This window comes from Lagopus leucura, unplaced genomic scaffold, assembly GCF_019238085.1.
Source record: "Lagopus leucura isolate 7727_CA_CO unplaced genomic scaffold, USGS_WTPT01 Super-Scaffold_73, whole genome shotgun sequence".
NCBI lineage: Eukaryota > Metazoa > Chordata > Aves > Galliformes > Phasianidae > Lagopus > Lagopus leucura.
The window spans coordinates 87,868,050-87,887,681 of NW_024962252.1; the positions used below are offsets into that span (position 1 = coordinate 87,868,050).

The window sequence follows — 19,632 nt, forward strand, 5'->3', positions numbered from 1 at the left end:
CGTCCCTATTTTAATAAGTAGCTGCAGCCAGTGCCAAGATATCTCATTTGCAACGCTGTGGTTTATTAAGCTATCACTTGTGTGACGGCAGAGCTCAACTACTGTAGCTGCAGTGAGGGCTGTGCTCTGCTGGGTGCTCTGCAGACTCCTCTGCTATGGTGACAGTGGCTGACAAACTAATTAAGCAAAGGGTGTGAGACAGAGAGATGCAAGCTGCAAAGAGGGCAAGGAGAAAAGAGCTAAATGCTGTGCCCTAGGCTCTTCCAGACAATGAGCACAAGCCAACTCTGCTACTGCACATTGTCCCCAAATTCCTTTCCTCTGTAACCCAGTGGGATGTTGTTGCCCTGCCATGGAGGTTCCCCCTTCACACAGCTCTAACACAGCCTCAGCTTCTTTCAGCCTTCTGGAACACGGTCATCTACCTAAAGGTCAGCACGAGCAGAAAGCTTTCCTAAAGAGCTGCAGCCTAATAAAAAAATGCATCTAGAATTTGGAGATCACAGCTCTCCTGGTGCAACTCCTCAGGTGTCAGGGTCTTTCAACACATAATGCAATAAGCTTTAAGTGGTTTCTAACATCTAAAAACTACAGCAACACATACGGACCTTTTGCTTGAGAGAAATCAGTACAGATCTGGAGAGCTGATTACAAAGTGAAATACTGCAGGAAAGAAAGGGAAAATCTTTCCCCTTTGTGTTTTCCTTCTTTGATTCAGTAGGGCTCATTATAATCGGTTTTGTTTTAAGGAAGAGCTGCTATTTCAGCAGCTGAAATTCCTTTTGACCTATTAAGTAAACTACAGGGAGTTTTGTTAAGCAGTGCAGCTAACTCACACTGGGAAAGTTCCAAAAGCATGCATTAGTGATACCTAAATGTTTAATTGCTAGCTGTGGAAGTAAAAAGACCTCCCTGCTATTTTAGTATCACCAATAAGCAGCAAATCCACCCTCCTGCCCTAAAAAAAAAGGACTTTGGGTGCAAATAAATGCCCAAGGTCACGTCAGACACAGGAGCAGAGCTGGAAATAAAATCCAGGTCTCTTGATTGCCCGTCCAGAGGTATATTTAAATCTGGAAAAAAATTACCATATGCATATTAGGTCTGCCTGAATAATTGATTGCTTGATTCAGTGCCGAACCAAGGAATGGGGGGAGAAAGGTGGAATTGCCTTACGTTGACCTGAAACAAAAAACATTACCCCTGCAACAAAATATTTCCTTTTGAGCAGATGGAAGCATCTCACATGAGCCAAAATGAATTATAATGTTTCATTTATTTATTTTTAATTGAACAAACTGGCTTTTAGTTCAATTTGCCTCGAGTTGCCTCCAATAAAAGATGACACATCCAGGCTTTTCCAGCCATCCTCCTTCTCAACTGGTTTTGACAGCCTCAACTACTTATTGAGTTCAGTCCAAACTCACAACTTCTTTCATGTGATGACAGAGCTGCACTTTCCAGCTAATAAATAACTGACCTGAATAACGGCACCTGGCTGTAATGTAAATAACCCTCTCTGTTGTGGAAGGTACCAGTAGAAAATACCTTGCCATCTGCACAACTTACAGCAATTACTTTCAAAGTGAAAGCAGTCAAAAATCAGGCTCTGTGCCTTTATAAGCAGGAAATTCATTCCACCTTTATAATCGGGGAATGCTCAGTGTCAGAAAGCTATTATCAGCTCCCTAACCATGCCTGGACACGTGAGTGCTGCGAATCAGCCTTGATCAATTGGTTGGCATGTCCAGGGTGAACCTGTTACAACCAGGCATAGGGCCATCTGACAATCCCAAACACAACTCCAAGTGTATCTAAGCTCACAAAAGCCCTCTAACACCCCCACAGCCCATCCCATTACTGAGAAGGCAGAGGCATGAGGAGTGATTCTTGCTATAAAAGGCATCTCAACAGATGGCCAAACTAACATTTCCTCTCCCTCCAGCCATCCCAAAAAGTTGTTCTGCAGAACTCTCTAATTACATCCAGCCCAATAAAACTACCTTCACAAAACAATACATAGAAGCACATACAATGAAACATCTCCAGTCAGTACCTTGAGCAGAGCAGTCAGGCTGAAAGACCTGTGTGCAAGTGCAGAAGGTAGTGCTGCCCTTTGTTTTCAAAGCAAGTGAATACAGCTGTGCTCTGGGCTGTGTAATTGCATTCTTAATTGTTTAGAGTGCCTTCACTGACAGAAATTTCATCTAATGTGAGTCAGAGTCACAGAATTGTAGGGGTTGGAGGGGACCTCTGGAAATCATCGAGTCTGACCCCTTGCTGCAGCAGGTTCCCTACAGGAGGCTGCACAGAAAAGTGTCCAGGTAGATTTTAAGTATCTCCAGAGAAAGAGACTCCACCACCTCCCTGGGCAGTTTCTGCCAGTCCTCTGTAACCCTCACAGTAAGGAAGTTCCTCATGTTTGTATGGAAGTTCCATACATGTTTCAATATGTGCCCACTGCCCCTTGTCCTGTTACCAGGTGCCATCGAAAAGAGCCTGGCCCCATCTTTTTTATTCCCCACTTTTAGATAACTATAAACATTGATAATATCCCCTCTCAGCCTTCTGTTTTCCCTGGACTGAACAGTTCCCGCTCTCTCAGCCTTTCCCCATATGGGAGATGCTCCAGGCCCTTCATCATCTCTGTGGTCTTCATTGGACTCCCTCCAAGAGATCCCTGTCTTTCTTGATCTGAGGAGCCCAGAACTGGACACAGCACTCCAGATGGCCTTACCACAGCAGAGCAGGGGGGGTGGATCACCTCCTTCAACCGGCTGGCCACACTCTTTGTAATGCACTGCAGGATACCATTGGCCTTCTTGGCCACCAAGGCACACTGCTGTTTCACAGCCAACCTTTATGGTCCTTTTCTGCAAAGCTCCTCTCTGGCAGACCAGCCCCTGCCATGTACAGGTGGTTATTTCTCCCCAGCTGTAGTACTCTGCCCAAGAGCTGCTCCAGCTCAAGGGGAACTCTTCACCTAAGACCCACACTGATCATGCCAAGCTTGGTGCCAGAGCAATTAATCTCATGGCCCTAACCACAGTCCTTGCTTTGCAGAGTGAAAGTTCACACATAGCTGAAGTACTTGTTCCACTGCATGTAATTATTCACTTGTCAGATAAGCTGTGTCTTCAGGTAAGAAGCTGTAATGCCTCCATCCTGTTGGTTCCTACACTATGGAGCTTTGATTGTTTCTGAGGGTCAATCTAGAATTAGAGGCTGGGGGAGGACTGAGTTACTGCAGATCCCCTCTGCCTAATTTCATCAATGCCTGGTGTTGCAACAGAATTAAAATTCTCTAGCTTAGAGTAAACCTGATGCTGTATCTTGTGGAAGCCTGCAGTGAGTCAAAACCTCTGCAGCACACAATGGAGCTTCTAAGTGTACGCAAGGAGTGTGTGTTCAGGCAAATACCAACCTCATGACATCTCCTGGCCCTCTGTCTGCCTGTTGGCTGAGGCTGGTACTTCTGTGTGACCTCAAAACCATGCTGGTCACAGAAGTCAGCATCAAGGTATTGCTCCAGCATTGACCCCACTGACTCATTCAGGTGTCATTCCTGATGGGTCCTCTGTATACCCCACTCTGCAGCATTTTTCCCCTTGCTACACCGTGTTCAGGAAGCAAGGCACAGAACAAGGCAGCTATCTTGTGCTCATTCTGGGTGTGACACACCATCACTATGCTCTATGCTGGGATTTAAGGTCTTCCTGAAGCAGGGATAAGAAACATAGAGAGGACAGAGCAAGGAAGCAGCATGGTGGTGCTGCCTTTGTGCAAAACGAAGGTACTTGTTTCTCCTGCCTCAAGCGAAGCACTCCATGGCTGTAAGTCACTTATAGTAATGCTCCTGTGATGCTATGGAATTGCTAGTGCCAGTTCATCAGGGCGAGGATGATTAGATTAAGCAGCCACTTACATTTGAGGCATTACATTCACTTACATTCAGAGCTTGAAGTAAAGCCCTGCATTGTTCTCCCTCTTCACCTTTCCCACGGAGAAATAGATTTCCACATGGGAGGCACCAGTTCTATTCCCAGTTCTGCTCTACATCACCTCCATGGTCCTCAAGCCACATGCAGTGGGGGAGAAGTCAGGTTGTTTTTTTGTTGAGCATGCAGGAATAGGAGAAGAAAGGTGGGTGGATGGGGTAGGTGCCCCACGCACTGAGCAAGAACTGCATCAGCTGCTGCACACAGCAGGAGATGCTGAGCACATCTGTGCTGCAGGACCTGGTGCAAGGCAGAGTATCTCATGGGACGAGCAGGAGACCACTCAGGAACTCCACTGTTTGATCATCCCATGATTATCTTCCAAGAAAATTATCCAGTTGCAAATGTAATTTGCAGAGATCTTCATTATCCCTGGGGATTTGCCCAGAGAGGCTGTGGAGTTTCTTTCTATAGAGATATTCAAGAACCCTCAGAATATTTACCTGTGTGACCTACTGTAGGGTACCTCCTTTTGCAGGAGGTTGGACTCGATGATCTCCTGAGATCCCTTCCAACCCCTGCAATTCTGTCATCCTGTGATTGACTGTGATTTTTGAGGGGTCTGAGCTCTACTCAATCACAGCACACCAACCCACCTAACCCCACTGAACTCTGCTCAGAGTCCAGTGCCCTCATGTCAGCGGTCAGCTCGTTCTCATGCCACAGCAACCTGAAGCCTCGGAGCTTAGGGACAGAAATAATTTACAGCATGGATTTGGATGGATGGTTAATGAGGGAACTTTACACATCCCGGTTTTTATATAGATACGTACACACAGATACACATTTACAGTGATGCCATGTTTAAAATTGGGAGTGCTAAAGGCGTGCATGGAGTCATACCTCTCACGTACTGCAGCACTATTTTAAAATGCAGCCTTAGTGGTGCAATGAGAAGAACCAGAGTTCCTCGTTCTTCCAGTGCTGTGACACAAAACTCTCAGCACTAAACCTTTTGTGCCAGATGCAGTGGTGGTAGCAGTCAGTTCACCTGCATCCTTGGGGTCGCTGACATTAACATTAGCTGGGCAGCATTTTGCTGTGATCTCATTGCAGCGGTTTCCAGCTTCTACCAGAGAAAGAGTATTGAGAGGTATTTGATTTGATGGCCAGGAGATGTGAGATCAGCCCTGACACGCTTACACACACACAGGATTCATTCTGTTCTGTCAGAACAAAATCATTGAACATGCAGAAGGTTGTCCTCCTGTTTTTAAATCTCTGCAGTTCTTTTCCTCTTTTTTTTTTCCCCTCAATAGCACTGTACATTGACCTGTACGATGTTGAGCCTCCAGAGAAAAGAAAACAAAACAGGGAAGTCCCAGTATGTGACTGCAATCTTCATAACCAGACAACCACTCTTACAAATCCTCCAGGACAGAGGAATTTATGGCTGACTTGTAAACATCTACAGACACGAATTCACAGTGCAAAGACAAAAACCCTTGCCCAGTGACGTTGGTGCCTTTTCTCTAACATTGTCCTTAGAAGGCAAAGCGTTTTAAATCCTCACGCAGCATCCACCATGTGAAACGTGGCGTGGTGGTGCCAGCGTACACCACTACTGCATTACATCTGCATTTGTATAGCGAAGAGCCTCGCTGAGATTGGTCCCAGAGCTTATGGTACTGGCGGTGCCAGACGTCTGCTTGCCCGCTTCCTAAGGGAAAACTTCATTCCTACAGATGCCTTCATGTGCCACACACTCTGACATGACCTGTCGTTACCAAACTGCCAAAAAAACGTCACCTTGGCCAGCAAAATGAGACGTGGCTTATTCTTTGGAGCGAAGTCATTTGGAACTAATATAGAGAGCATCCAAACGCAGCCAATTTGAAGCTGATAGCTCATTAACTATAATTAAGAACAAGTCATTTAAATACATGAACGTAGAAAAGCAGAGCATTCTCTGCTCTGGCTGCATTCTATAATACACAGTAATCCCCTGGAAAGTACCAGTTAAGTCATCTTCTCGGCTTTAAGAATATCAAAGCGTCTTTTAATTGTTGGTAATGCCCTGTTTACAATGGATTAATGTCTAATTATTTGTGATTTGAATATTTAATCTCTTGGGAAGTTCAGATCTTGTTGGTTGGTTTTTGGGTTTTTTTGTTGTTTTTTTTTTTTCTTTTTCATCTCTCTCATTACACTCTGAGGCTGTAGCCTCCCCTCCAGTTGTTCTGAAGAGGTGGTTCAACAGATTGCTCTCTGGAGCAACTCCTGACAAAGGGTAGCTCCGTGATTTTAGGGGGGACAAAGCCAGTCCCAGACAGAGCTTTGCACATCTCCTGGAGCACAATCTTGGGGCTGACACCCTACCAGCCCTGCTCCAGGAGGGTTTGCACTTTTGCACTGCTAGTTCCAGAAAGGTCTCAAAGCATTGCCAACCTGGAGGGGGTCCTTCCTTTGTGGAATGCTTTAGTGGTACCCAGAAGGAAGGAGTGGGCTTCCACAAGGTCACCACTCTAAATAGTGGAGACGGCTCTTGCCTCCTTGCCTGTACCTACTCTTCTCTCCAACTTGGCTCTCACTGCCCACAAACTAGAGGCTGGACAGGGAAAGAAACCCAACCCAGTGTCTTGTCTCAGCTCTTGAGCAGAGCTGTGAGGGCAGAGGGCGGCTGCGGCTGTGGGCTGCCGGGCCTCCCGCAGTGCCTGGCTCAGGCTCTGCCCCGGGGCCGTGCCCCCCCGGCTCGACACGCCTCGGCACGGTACCTTTCCCCGCTCGGCGGAGCGCAGGGCAGGGATCAAGGGATGCTCCGCCACAGCGAACCGGAGAGGATTTCAGCCGGGAAAGGGAAAAAAGGGGGACCCCACGCACAGTTTCCCTTCCAGAAAACTCGCCAGGTGCTCCTCGGCCCTGGGAAATACCCGATCCCTCTCCGACCCCGCGATCTCGGCTGATGCGGGACACAGGGGAAGCACCGCCGCGCAGCGCCCCGCTCTGCTTTTAGGCAGGATCCCGGCCCGGGGGCGGCCCCGCGTCCCTGCGCTCCCCCGGGGACCCCTCTCCGCAGCGGCAGCCGTCGTTCCTCCCCCCGCCCTTCCCCCGTGCCGCGCTCCGAGGGCTGGCGATGGGGAGATGCGGCGCATCGCTCCCCGGAGGAGATGCGGTGACTGGGGAGTGGGGCGGAGGGGGGGGGGGGGTCACTCACCTCCTCCTCCCTGCAAGGTGACCTGCAGCGCGATCCGCCCGCCCGGGGCTGCGGGAGGGGCGGCGGGGCTGCCCGGGCTCAGCGCCCGGTCGCGGTGCCCGGCAGCATCCCGGCGGCGGGGGACACCGGAGAGCGGGGCCGGGCAGGGCTGAGCCGCCAGCACTGCTTAGCTGCACTGTGCGCGTAACTCGCGGGGAGGTGATGGAGGAGGAGGAGAGGGAGGAGGGAGAGAGGGAGGGAGGAGGGAGGCAGGCGGAGGGAGACAGGAGAAGCAGCCCTGCGTGGCAGCGGGGCCAACTTTCCTCCTGCAGCACGAGCAGCCTCACAGCCCCGGGGGAAAAAACGGAACCTTTCCCTATCCGACCCTCTTCCTCCTCCTCCTTCCTCACTGCTGATCCCCACCCTCCGCTTCTTTTCTCCCTCTACCCCTTCCCTGCGCTGGGCACCTGGACCCCAGGGAGCTGGGAAGGCTCCAGCAGCTCTGAAGAACTTTATTTCTTTGCTCCAGCTGTTTTTTACTACGGCAATGAGCACTCTGGGGTGCCTGCTGCAGTGTTGGGGGGTGTGTTCCCTGTTTTCCTAATAACCATGGATAAAATGGGAAGACAGGGTTCGTTCATTCCTCTTCCCATCTCCAGCAAGCCTGCTGGCCAAGTAATTTCCTAAAAGCTTCTTTGTCACCACTTTTTGTGATGATTTAACATCCATGGCTTAAAATGCAGTGGGAAGATTGCATGCCCAATTCAGGTGATTGCTGTCCTTCCTCACTGCAGGGAGAGACCTGAGGCCTTACATTCCCTCCCCCCCACCCCCCAAGTGTTTTTGATGTCTCTATTTGGGGTAAGGCTGTTTTAGCTCTCTGCTTGTGTACTGTTCGTTCTTCATACTCTCACAATATCCCATGCCAAATCTTTTCTGAAGGAGAGCATTCAAGATTTATAAGACACACTAAAGAACTCGTGCTCGTCTTGGGGATTTTCAGCAGAAAATCCCTCCAGCCCCATTTTCCCCTCTTTCACAACATTTTAGTTCTCTCCCAATGAGCAATGAGCCTTTTCCATCCTCCTGGACCAGTGGAGCCCATCACTAGGGATCTTTCATTTTCATCTCACAAAAAAAGATGGAAACTGAAAACCTTGTCTCTTCTGGAGAAACAAAATTAAAAAGCTCAGAATAATATCTGAATGTTTGGGAACATTCAAACATTTTTCCTCTTTTTTCTTTTCTTTTTCCTTTTTTTTCTTTTTTTTTAACATTTCACGAACGATTAGCATTTTTGTTTTGATAGATTTAATTCCATATATCTATCTCTGAAATGAAAGCTTCAGTAAGCAATCCTTTCCTACAGGATACCCTTTTCAGCACAGCTCGGTTCCCCTGATGGAAACTAAAACCATGAAGTCTTGGAATACTTCTTCCAGACAGTCCTGCAGAACCCTGCAGGAACCCTGGTTTGGCTGACATGGTGATAGCATCTAGGATCCTCTCTTACACAAGAGACACCCTCATCTGCAGCATTTCCACTAGGGTTTAAAAATAAAATAAAATAAATAATAATAAATAAAAAAAATCTCCTTGAAGTATGGGTCTGAATGAGGCAATACCTTCCTCTATCTGCATGGGAAAATCTGCATTAGGGCAAATATTGCCATCAGGACTGACCATCCTTTCTTTTATTCCCCCACTCCATTGCCTTCATGCTCTGATCAGAAATCTCAGGGCCTGGACACAACTTGGCTCTGTGTTGCAGCCCTGGACACAGTGCAGATGATGGAGATAAGCTAGGCTAGCTCCATCATCAGCCTTCTCTGAAATATGAAAACCCCAGAAACTCATCATCCATCTGCTATCTCATTGCTGGCAGGGATCAGCATCTGGGAGGTGAGAAAACTCCCTCCTGGTTGACAGGTTGGGCTCAGCCTTGAAAACAGAGTGCTTCATGTCCCTCCAGCCCCTAACTTTGTTTTCAGTGTCTCCTTTCAATATTCACTCAGTATAATTCCTGACTCCCTCTGGCCTTCAGGGAGGCTTTAAGGAAAACAGTCTCTTACTGTAATAGACACTGGGATAGGATAAATACGGAAAAAAAATAGTCCCAAATTATGATTACTCTGATTCTACAAAGTGCTTTTCACGTTTCCTTTGTCAGGAACGGAAGCCTGTGAGCTGCATTCATTAAGCCTCAACTGAGTAAGACTTTTAGGAAAAAGGCCGTCTCTCTGTTCTGCTCCTGCTGGAGCAAAACTGTAGGGGTGCTGGCTTGCAACCAAATGTCTTCTAGCTGCTACAGTGCAAATCCTTATCATCCAGCATTACTGTTACTGATTGGAGCTATCAGCTGGCTTGGATGGCTGATGAATTCCTGGCAAAATACTATTTCTTCTTGACTGGAGGAAATGTGGCAAGATTTCCAAAAGGGTTTGTTAGATTTTAATCTGGAAGAAAAACATTGCATTTACCCAGAATAGAGCAGGGAAGGGACTTCCGTATTCAATTTTCTGTCTTTCAGGCAACCGCATCCCATGATCCTGTTTGTTTCCCCTCATGCTTCCAAAATGAAGTGTTTTCCATACTGATATCGAGGCAAGGTTTGGTATCAACATGAGAGTAATCATTTTCTGTAACACTATCCCTTTCACCTTTCCCATTCTTCGTGCACCATGCTCTTCATTCAGTGCAGGGAAACCGTGGAAAACCATGATAGGAAAACCTTCCTGTCAGTGAGGAATTTAAACCTTATTTGCTCCATGTGAGTTTTGCATCAGAAGCAACTATTGGAGCAATCACAAAAGTTGCATCTATCATAGAATTGCAGAATCAGTTTTGTTGGAAAGACTGCTAAGATCATCATGCCCTCTAAACCATATCACTCCGTGAGACATCTAATCTTTTCTTGAAAACCTACAGACTGGAACATACTTCATCCTCTGTTGTCTTGTCAACATCTTCTCTTGCCAAAGAAACACCAAGGAAGGAATTAACCTGTGGTATAAGAAGCGTTAATCAAGCTGCATCCCTACTTGTGCTAAGCTTGCCATCAACTGGCCAATTCTTATTGATGTTCTAAAACACTCACGAGAGCTGTTTTGGGAAATGTCAGGCTGTTGTCCCCAGCTATTCAAACAAAATCATGTCTCCTGTGTGGTATACATCCTTGCAGGGAAAGGAAACTGAGTAGGAAAGTAGAAAGATAAAGAGCTGCAAGCGCATCACTGGGCTCTAGGAAGAGCAGCAGCACCACCTATCACCAGTGAAGGAAGGGAGGACAAAGTGCTGCTCCTTTCCACAGTTCCAGTACATGACTGGAGCCCAGACCTTTGAGATGATCAGAAAGAAATCATCTCCTTCAAGCAAAAGAACCTGTCTTAAATATTCCCTTGCAAACCTTCTGCTAAGTCTCCTCCTTACTTTACTCCTGTGGTGCCAAGGGAGACAGAAAGGAGAACATCTGGGAGACCAGGGCTGTGTTCTGGTATCCAGAGCAGCAGTGAGCCACAAAAACACAAAGCAGAGCTATAAGACTGCAAGAATTGTTTATCACTTAAAGGACATGATTGGGCTGCAGGAAACTGAGTTCAGAAGAGTGTAGCTCTTACAGCTTGCAGACCTGCACCCTAACGGTTTGCCTGTCCAAAATCCCATTGGTATCATTGATACTGATGGTGTCTGCACTACACATCACTTGGTTATAACTCCGGATGATGATATGGAGCAGTCGGGAAGCAGACAAAAATGTGTAATCTGATCCTGCCAAAGGCAACAAGGATCTTTCCATTTAATTGGATCAGACCTCAAAGATGTAGCCAGGAGTGATTTTAAATATCTGAGAAAGAAAAAAGCTGAGGTGGGGGTGCTGAAGTTTGTGTTGTTTTGCTTGCCCATAGTCCTGTAACCAGCATAAAAATGGAAGTTCAGGTTACCCACAAGCTGGGCATTTTTGTTCTTGTTATGTATTTACAGCAAAAGGAAAAATAAAATGTATTATTTCTTGGCCAAGTGAACAGTGTAGCTTAGCTGAAAACTATTTAATTCCTTCAAACTCTCATTTAATCTTTAATACTGGATATGCACACTTCTTTGCAGCAGAGGAAGAATCTAACCACAGTTACTGTCAATCTTTGCCTAACCTGAAGCAAGAAAACGTAGCTCCTGTATTCTGTCTAAGATGAAGCAAACAGGATGTAGGACTTTACATCTGGTACTAAAATAATTCAGGTGGACCTTTTGGCTCAAGTGAGACAGGACCATCTTACACACACAAGTCTCTGGCAAGGTTTGTCTCTATCTACTTTTCTCTTGGATAGGATACATAAATTCAGTTGAAGTGCCCCAATTATTCATATGTCCAAGAGCTCAGATGTCCAGAGACTTGGCTACTCAAAAAAAGCACACTGCTTTTATTTTGCCATCTGTGCCTCGTCCCACTACAGGTAGTTCTCATGTTTGGATTTTTTGGGATTCTTCCAGAAAACCTTACTTCAACTGGCACTAATGCATCCCTATTCATAAGACCACTCCTTGAGCAGGAAGGGCAGCTCCAAGGGATTGTACCATTTCTGCACTTTCTTGCAATGTCAGTCTTTTGAGATATCTAGGAAAGGCAGAAGTTCATGCTGACTGAGGCATGGCCATCTGTCAGACAGGAAACATGCCAAGGCCACTTTCTGATTTTTTGTAAACAGAGGAACCACTCACTGGTGACAATATTTAGGTGCTATAGACCTTGAACTGAGTCTGACAGATATCTGAGATGACAAAGGTTCCCTTGGATATGATTAGGGAGCTCCTGAGTTGTTCAGCATTTTCCATTAAAATGTCTTCATCCACTGTGAAACTGCAGCATAACTGCATTATTGTATGTCAGACACCCCTTTGGAGCTCAGTGCCATGAAACTGGCCCTATTATTTATCTCATGCATTTCCCAGGTTCCTGTATGTAAGGACTTGTACATAAACATGACAAGAAGCAGTCCTTTCCCCAGATATCTGATACAATAAGTAGCTGAGACAGAAAACGTGGGGGCTACTCAGTCCCACTGGATGTGCATCACCTAGATATATGCAGGCACATTTATGTCTAACTGGGCATATATTAAATTGAATGATAGGACATTATGGTTAGTTGTTAGATGTAGATGTTGTAGATGCGGAGAGAGAACTGGAATGGCCCCCCAAACATTTCACTATATTCACCAACCCCTCTGGCTGATGAGCACCTACTTGGAATGGACACTGAATTAACTGATGCAACCTCAAAATGCAAGGAGAACTTAAATTTAACTTGGTCATGAATTTCTATGTACTTACCAGTTTTTATATATAATGAGAGGGTTATCCCTCCTTGGAATAACTGTTGAAGACAAAAGACAGGATGTTCACAAAGAAAATGTCCTAACAAAATCTCTAGAGGTACTCCAGCAATGCTATAGTTCATTACACAGCTCATGTAATCTTGATCACATTATGAGGCTGCTTTTGAGGTGGTCATATTCCACTTGTCCTAAGCCAGCCAGAGCTCTGAGACTCAAGGCACTTCCGGGGAGCTGGGATGTGAACAAGGGAAGCCTGGCTGCTTGGAGACTACTTTTATTCCAGGCAAAGAAGGAGCAATCTTAAAAAATGTCAACTTTTGCATCTCTGTTCTTGTTCACGGGAGGAGGTCTGGAGTTTGTCCTTTTCACCTTTTTTTATATCTATGTCTCAAAATTAGATCTTTTTTTTTCCACTGACAGTGAGGGGATCACCTATATTTTATACCTCTCTGCTGATCTCTTTGTACATTCTTATAGGCAAGTGGAGGTTTGAGATCCCATCTCACAGAAGAGATCTATAATGGGAAAGAAAGATATTTTCCATATAAATTCAATTTTAAAGGTAGTCAGGGACAGATCAGGACTTTGGTGTTCAAGGAAAATCTCCCAACTGAAATCAATGAAGGGTTGAGATTCCAAATTAATTGCACGCTTCTGTCCTTAGCATCTGGGCATGGAATCAAAAGTGATGAGCCAACAAAGCAGCCATGAGCTGCTCCTGTGAACAGTCGCCATCAATAATGAGAAATACTAGGATAAGTACTCTTTGAAATTCAAGTCACAAGGAGCATCATTTAAAAGGGAACTCAGGAGAAGCAGAAATACCATGCACCACACATTAATTGTCATGCATGTGACAAAATCCTCTGTATTGCTGTTACTTAGCAGCATTAAATTTATTCCCATATTATTAATGCCATACCTGGGATGAAGTAATTAAACTGGCAGCCCATTTCTTCTCAGCTAGAGGCCAGATTTTCCTCTGATGTAAATCAGAATAGTTCCACTGCAGAGACCTGGATTTATAACCAGTTGGGGAGCCAAGACACTGTTTCTAAAAAGGGAAAGCTGAAAATGAAGTCAAAACAGCCATTGCTCTACGTTGTTTCTTCTGCCTCAGAATAAGGGTAAGTGGGGCTAAAGTCCCAGCTGACCTGGATCTACTCCCAAAGCATACTGCAATTGATTTGAAAACTCCTCCCAGGAGATTTAACAAATTAAATTTGGAAAGTTAAATATTTAATAGCCTGCTACTCATTTCTTCCAAATGGCACAGTTAGTAATGGTTATAAAAGGAGTGAGATATAACCAAACTCATCAGAAATATCCACATATCCATTTTGACAGAAATGCCACACAATTTGTTCAGGAAAATAACTGATGTAGAGCTCATTACTCCAGCCTTCCTTTTCAAGCCTTCTAGCAACAGCCCGCATTCCAATCTGGCCCTCAACACACTCATACCTCTGTGACAGCAGGACAACTACAACTGATTTCAAATCATGACTGGCAGATCTGTCCCATGGACAGCAGAAGCAGTCTAGTGGGTGGCTGCAATGAGGGCACAGCCCTTTCAAATTGCAGACGTCCTGATGCCAAACACATCATTCATCTTGGAATGGCACATTGCAGAGAGCAAGAGATTTAGGAAAAAACAGAATTACACATGGGCAATCTTAGGCCTGTTTGAAAATCCACTGAAATTGAAGGGAAGAACTTACTGGGATCACATTTCTTTGTCCCTAGTATGAGCTCTTCTTCTGCATGAAGAATTAAAAGATGCATGTAGAAGAGAGGAGTTGTGCTGGTCGTGCTCCAAAAGCAACAGAGGAGTCAGAGAAGATAGGTTCTGGTATACACTTAAACTTTTTTCTAAATATCATGGCTGACATCAAATGAAGATAAGAAGGGCCAAGTTCCAAAGAGGGATAAAGAGGGAAGTGGCTCTACATGCCACAGATCTGTGGAGCATCTTGCTAAAAGTTGCTGTGTAGGTGAGTTTCCATGGGTGAGGGAAGAAGTGGGATATGTTTATGGAAGGGGCTCAGTGAGGGATATTTAAGAGGTAGTGATTATGTTTAGTTTGGAAAAGCCCGGAGCCACGAAGGATAGGTTAGGTTTAGGTTGGGTTAGGCCATGATAGGTTTTAGAAGTATTACCATATTTCCTGTATTCTGGTGGGGTTCCCTCAGCACCTGCTTTTGACTACCGTTGTAGGAGAACAAACCTTTGGTCTGATCCATGGTGGTTGTTCTTACATCTCCTTGGCACTCAGTTTACAGAAGTACTAGGCATGCATTGACTAACTGTACAGACACAGAGAATACCACCTCTACCAGGTGAGTTTTTTGAGCCTTCCTCTCATTTCTAAGGTACAAATTTCTGAGAGGTGTGTAATCTTTATTCAAGGCTGTGTTTTAAAAGCACCATCTGGCCCTTAATTAAAAATAAAATTTTCCATTAAAATTGCTTTTCAGCATAAATTGCTTGTGTTTATAAATATTTTTAAAGTGTTTGCTTTCCTTGAGAACTTTTGGTTATTAAGAGGAAAATTGAACCCCTCTCCACAATGTGTAGGTGTTCCAACATTTCATGTTTCCATTAATAGAAAACTGAGATGGACAGGGTTTGGAAAATGTTTTTGGAAGAAACATCACAATTTCTGATTAAGAATGCCTCCATCATTCATGGCTCCTCTATACTTAATGCTGAACACAAAAAGATACTGATACAAATTAAAAACATCATTCAACTTAAAGATGAGTTCAGGTAGACTTTTTTTCTGACTAAAACAAGGATGTTTTAGTCAGTGATGTGAGTACTACTGGCGTCCAAACCTTTGTGACAGCTTTGATGTGAATCTCCAGGCATTTGGGCCTAAATACAAACAGTGGAACTGTATTTCTTCTTAGTGCACTGGGGAAAAAAAATGCCCTGGATTTGCATTACACACATCTGCTCCAGTATAACAACTACATACGTTCATGAGGCTGACCCCAATTAAAGATACATTTAAAGAACTCCAGATGTCTCACTCTTTTGAGATAGAGCTTTAGAAATCTTTTTATTCTGCTACTGACAAGATACCAGATATGTTTTAACAGTTTTTATGAGTGCCTTGTAAATTTTGCTTTGCTTGATTAGTGCAGGCTCTTCCTCACAAAATAACTTATTTCCATGAAACGCCCCTTGCTTGCAAGCAGTTAGTCTGCCAGCTTTATCCACCTCCTGTAATCTACCAGTCCCATAAATTGCTGAAATCACTGGGACAATAACACTTTCTTAAATTTCTGTGTCATGCTTACCAGAAGGAAGACAGGGAGGTTTAAACTGTGTGATATACAGCTGCCATGGCTTCATAAATAATGAATAATAATAATATAAAAGCAGACTTACTTTTTTAGTCCAAAAAGCTCCTACTCCAGGGAAATGCAGAGCAGGATCCCACAGGGAATTTTTCGGCTGATCAGAAAGAGGAATACTTACAGCAGACTATGCTGAGCATACAAAACGCAGAAATCAGCACAGTCTGCTCAAGACGGTTGACAAAACAGAGCTACTGAATCCAAATTGGTATGTACAACCACAGCTCTAACCTCAGAGCTGACCTTTCTAGGCTTTCTGGGACTTGTTATTTCTACAATTTCAAGCTATTGAAATTTCCAACTACAACATACCTACAAGCAAATCAAGGAAATGCACACTTGTGCTTCATGTAGAACAGCTTCAGGTGGGTGAAATGGCATGGCTGATGAGATTAGGCTGATTTTCTCCAGGTAATACCCCAGAGCTTCTATGATCCGTGACACTATTCTATAGCTATTTTTCTGGAAAAGCATAGGGATTAAGAACAATCATAGAATCATGTAATCATCGAGGTTGGAAAAGACCTTTAAGATCATCCAGTTCAATCAACCACCTACCACCAACATTGCCTACTAACCCATGTCCCTAAGTAACATGTCTACACAGTTCTTAGGAACCTTCAGAGACACTTCCAAGTTCCTTTACATTTACTCCAGAACATGTAACTAAACTCTCATTGCCCCACATACCAAAATATTTGGATGTAGGCTGCAATTGCAGGTGATTTTAGTAAGGCTTTATCTGTTCCCCATCTTTCTTCTCTGCCTGAACTCTTCTTGTTCCATTGTTTTCCAGTCTTTATGTCCTTCAGGAGGCATCTGAGGAATTTCAGTGGAATAATTCTCTGAGATGAGCTGAAAACAAAATTGGCTTTATTTTGGGGCCTGATTAAATAGGTGGGCTGAGAAGGTACTCAACCATCTCTTAAAATCCTGAGGAAATCCTTATCTCTCATATTTGTAAACATGTGAAACTTCACGGAAAAATTCACTGAAAAGTCAATTGTAAAAAATGTTGACATATTCACTCTGATTAAATGTATGTCTTTACTACATGAGCTTTCTCTTCCCACCACTCCTTTGCTGCTAGAGAATCTCACTCCTCGGCTTCTTCAAACATGAGATTTCCAAGTGTCTCAAACACTCAATGGGGTAATCTCTCACCAGCAGTAGTAAGGATACATTCCTTCTCCCTCTGAGAGGAGGGGTAGAGCAGGATCATTATTTTTGTTGATTCACTTGGATGCTGGGGGTCTGCAACATGTCCCAGTGACTCTTGAGTATAGTTTTGTTCCAAAAGTATCATCAGTGGAGATAAACCATTGGCTCCTCGGTATAACCAAGACAGAGAAGAGTAACCACAACTCCTCAGCTGCTGTAATAGGATGATAATAGCTTTCCTTTAGAAGGCTCCAGGTAGGCAGAGATCTCCAGCAAAAGATGCCCTTACCTCCACTGCCAGCCATTAAATGAGGTCTGGGAAGGGGTGGATCCTGGCTCCTCCCCTTCCACTCACTCAGGTACACTGCATGCACCTGAGCTCCCCTGGATTGGCCCTGCTTTCCCACCAGGAGCCCAATCACTGGTTCAGGCTGTGACTTAGCATTTCCACTACAGCTACTCATTAGAACATTCCTATGGGGCAGTGCTGCTGTTGAGCTTTAGAGATTTGAAAGGAGAGTTGGATGCATATGAATGCACATCATCCACAAAAGCAAGCTGCTATCTGATAGACACTTCAAGTTCTTCAAGTCTTGCTGTTCAGTTATCAGTCTGTGTTAAGCATAAACTGCTTTTTAACCAATTAATAGTATTAACAATGTCTGTGGTGTGTCTCCAGCCTATCCTAGCTGCTCCTCTAGTATTGCTATGTATTGGAAATAATCGTAATATAATTACACTGAGAGGATAACTTCTGACAGATCTTCACGTGTGACGCCTCCTGCAGTGTGGGCTCTATATACCTTTCACTGAGAGTGTCGACACAGCAATCCTTCAGAGCCTGCGTTAGACATTTTCCAGGAAATACAGCTTTGGGCTAATGCAAATAATTTCCGAAATTGAATCTTGGTGAGTTTCCTGTTTATTTGCATGTTCTGCATGAACTTTTCTTGTACATCTAAATCTGAACTTTGATCCGACTTCAAGAAGAAGACCAAATGAGGCAGCTGTGTTAAAAAAACATTTGTGTGTGAATTCCAGACGCTATGTCAATTCACCAGAGAAATCTGTATGATTTACTTCTTCTATCAGATCATGCTGACATGGGCAATTTTGGGCTACCGTATGCCTTTTCTGAGATCCCAGTCACTGCTGCAGAGTATGCCAAAGTTAAGTGTACACCCCGTCTGTGTTCTTCTTATGGTAATTAACCAAAAGGGAAATTGTGTATCCATCTTTCTATTCTGCCCATGTGAAGGTCATAAATTATATGCAGAAGGTTACTGAAGCTTCCTACCACCTTGTGCACTGCTGCTCTGCTCACAGAATCAAAGGCAAGTTTCATATCTGTGAAAGCAGCACATAAAGGGCAGTCGAGTCACCGGTGTCTCTCTGCCAATAGCTGTAGGACAAACAGCATCCATGGCTGATCAACTGGCAGTGAAAATGAATTGCTCTGGGTGGTGTTTACAAGTCAGCGGTAGCTGAATTTTGGCCAGGAGAAACTGGGCTTTGTTTTCCTGGGAGAAAACACGGCAGTGATTGGAGGACAGCTGCTGCAGTCTGAGAGCAGACCTTAACAGTTGGCAGCTATCTTCTAGCACCCCCTTTTTGCTCCTAGGATCTTGCCAGATCCTTGCCCCCTCCAAAGCAGATCACAAAGTGTGAATGTGGCTGATCCAACAGCACAGGCTGGTAGTTGTTCAACAAAACTGAAGCTTTTGTAACCTCTCCCACTAGCGGACGCACCTCAATCACTTCTGCAGTGAAGATTTGTTACACAGAAGCTCATGGACTGATACAGAGCCACTGCCAGAAACTGGCACAGGTAGCTGTTGTCTGCATCTCTGCTGAAGAGCATGATAAGTTAACGCTGTCCAACAACCTCTTGTAGAAACCTCACGTAGCATTTGTTTCATAGTCTTTATAGAAATTTGATTTCAGCTCTACATTTATTATTGTGGGATTTTGTTCTAATTCACTGGCCAACCATACCTATATCATGAGCTTTTACAGCCTGGTAATTTCATCTGCAGAAGTTCACCTTCTAACTCAGCATCATATTACTATTACAACATAAACTGGTATATACTTCTTGAATGGGAGAGTTCCAATGTGTTTTGTGCCCACAAGGTGAGCAGGATTTTATAACAGCATTTGCTTCATGAAAATGTATTTAAAATAACTGGTCCATGGCAAATACAAGTTTTGTTGAGGTCTCATTGGTAATTATAACGTGAATTTGTTCCTTTACCATGGAACTCTAATTTGGTAGTTGTTTGCACAAGGGCAGGTCTACCTTTCTGAGCCAGGAACAAGTGGTAGGAAAGCTGTGCAAGACAGAAGGAGAGCAGATGTCCAACTGGCATTCCTGCCTCAAGCTGTTGCCTGATACTTGTATACCTGGGCAAATGTTTAGATTGGATGTCAGGGGAAAGTTCTACACAGAGAGAGTGGTGAGGTGCTGGAACAGGCTGCTCAGAGAGACTCAGGATGCTTCTCCGCCCATGGAGGTGTTCAAGGCCAGGCTGTATGGCGCCCTGGGCAGCCTGGTCTAGAACCAGATCTGGACATTGGTGGCCTTGACTGTGCCAGGGGGATTGGAACTTGATGATCCTTGGCATACCTTCTGACCCAAGACA

The 19,632-nt window shown here is 44.6% G+C and overlaps 1 protein-coding gene across 2 annotated transcripts in view; it reads right to left on the reverse strand.

Annotated features, from left to right (window-relative positions):
- Positions 1 to 19,632, reverse strand: part of SYNDIG1 (synapse differentiation inducing 1) — a 93,583-nt gene that overhangs the window by 55,314 nt on the left and 18,637 nt on the right. Inside the window, exon 1 of one of the 2 annotated variants that reach the window (XM_042889627.1) lies at positions 7,153 to 7,185. The exons of the other annotated variant lie outside the window; for it this stretch is intronic. The gene's annotated coding sequence lies outside the window, so the exon portion shown is untranslated. Of the gene's footprint in view, positions 1 to 7,152; positions 7,186 to 19,632 lie in introns of those variants that run through there. 2 annotated transcript variants of the gene reach the window in all.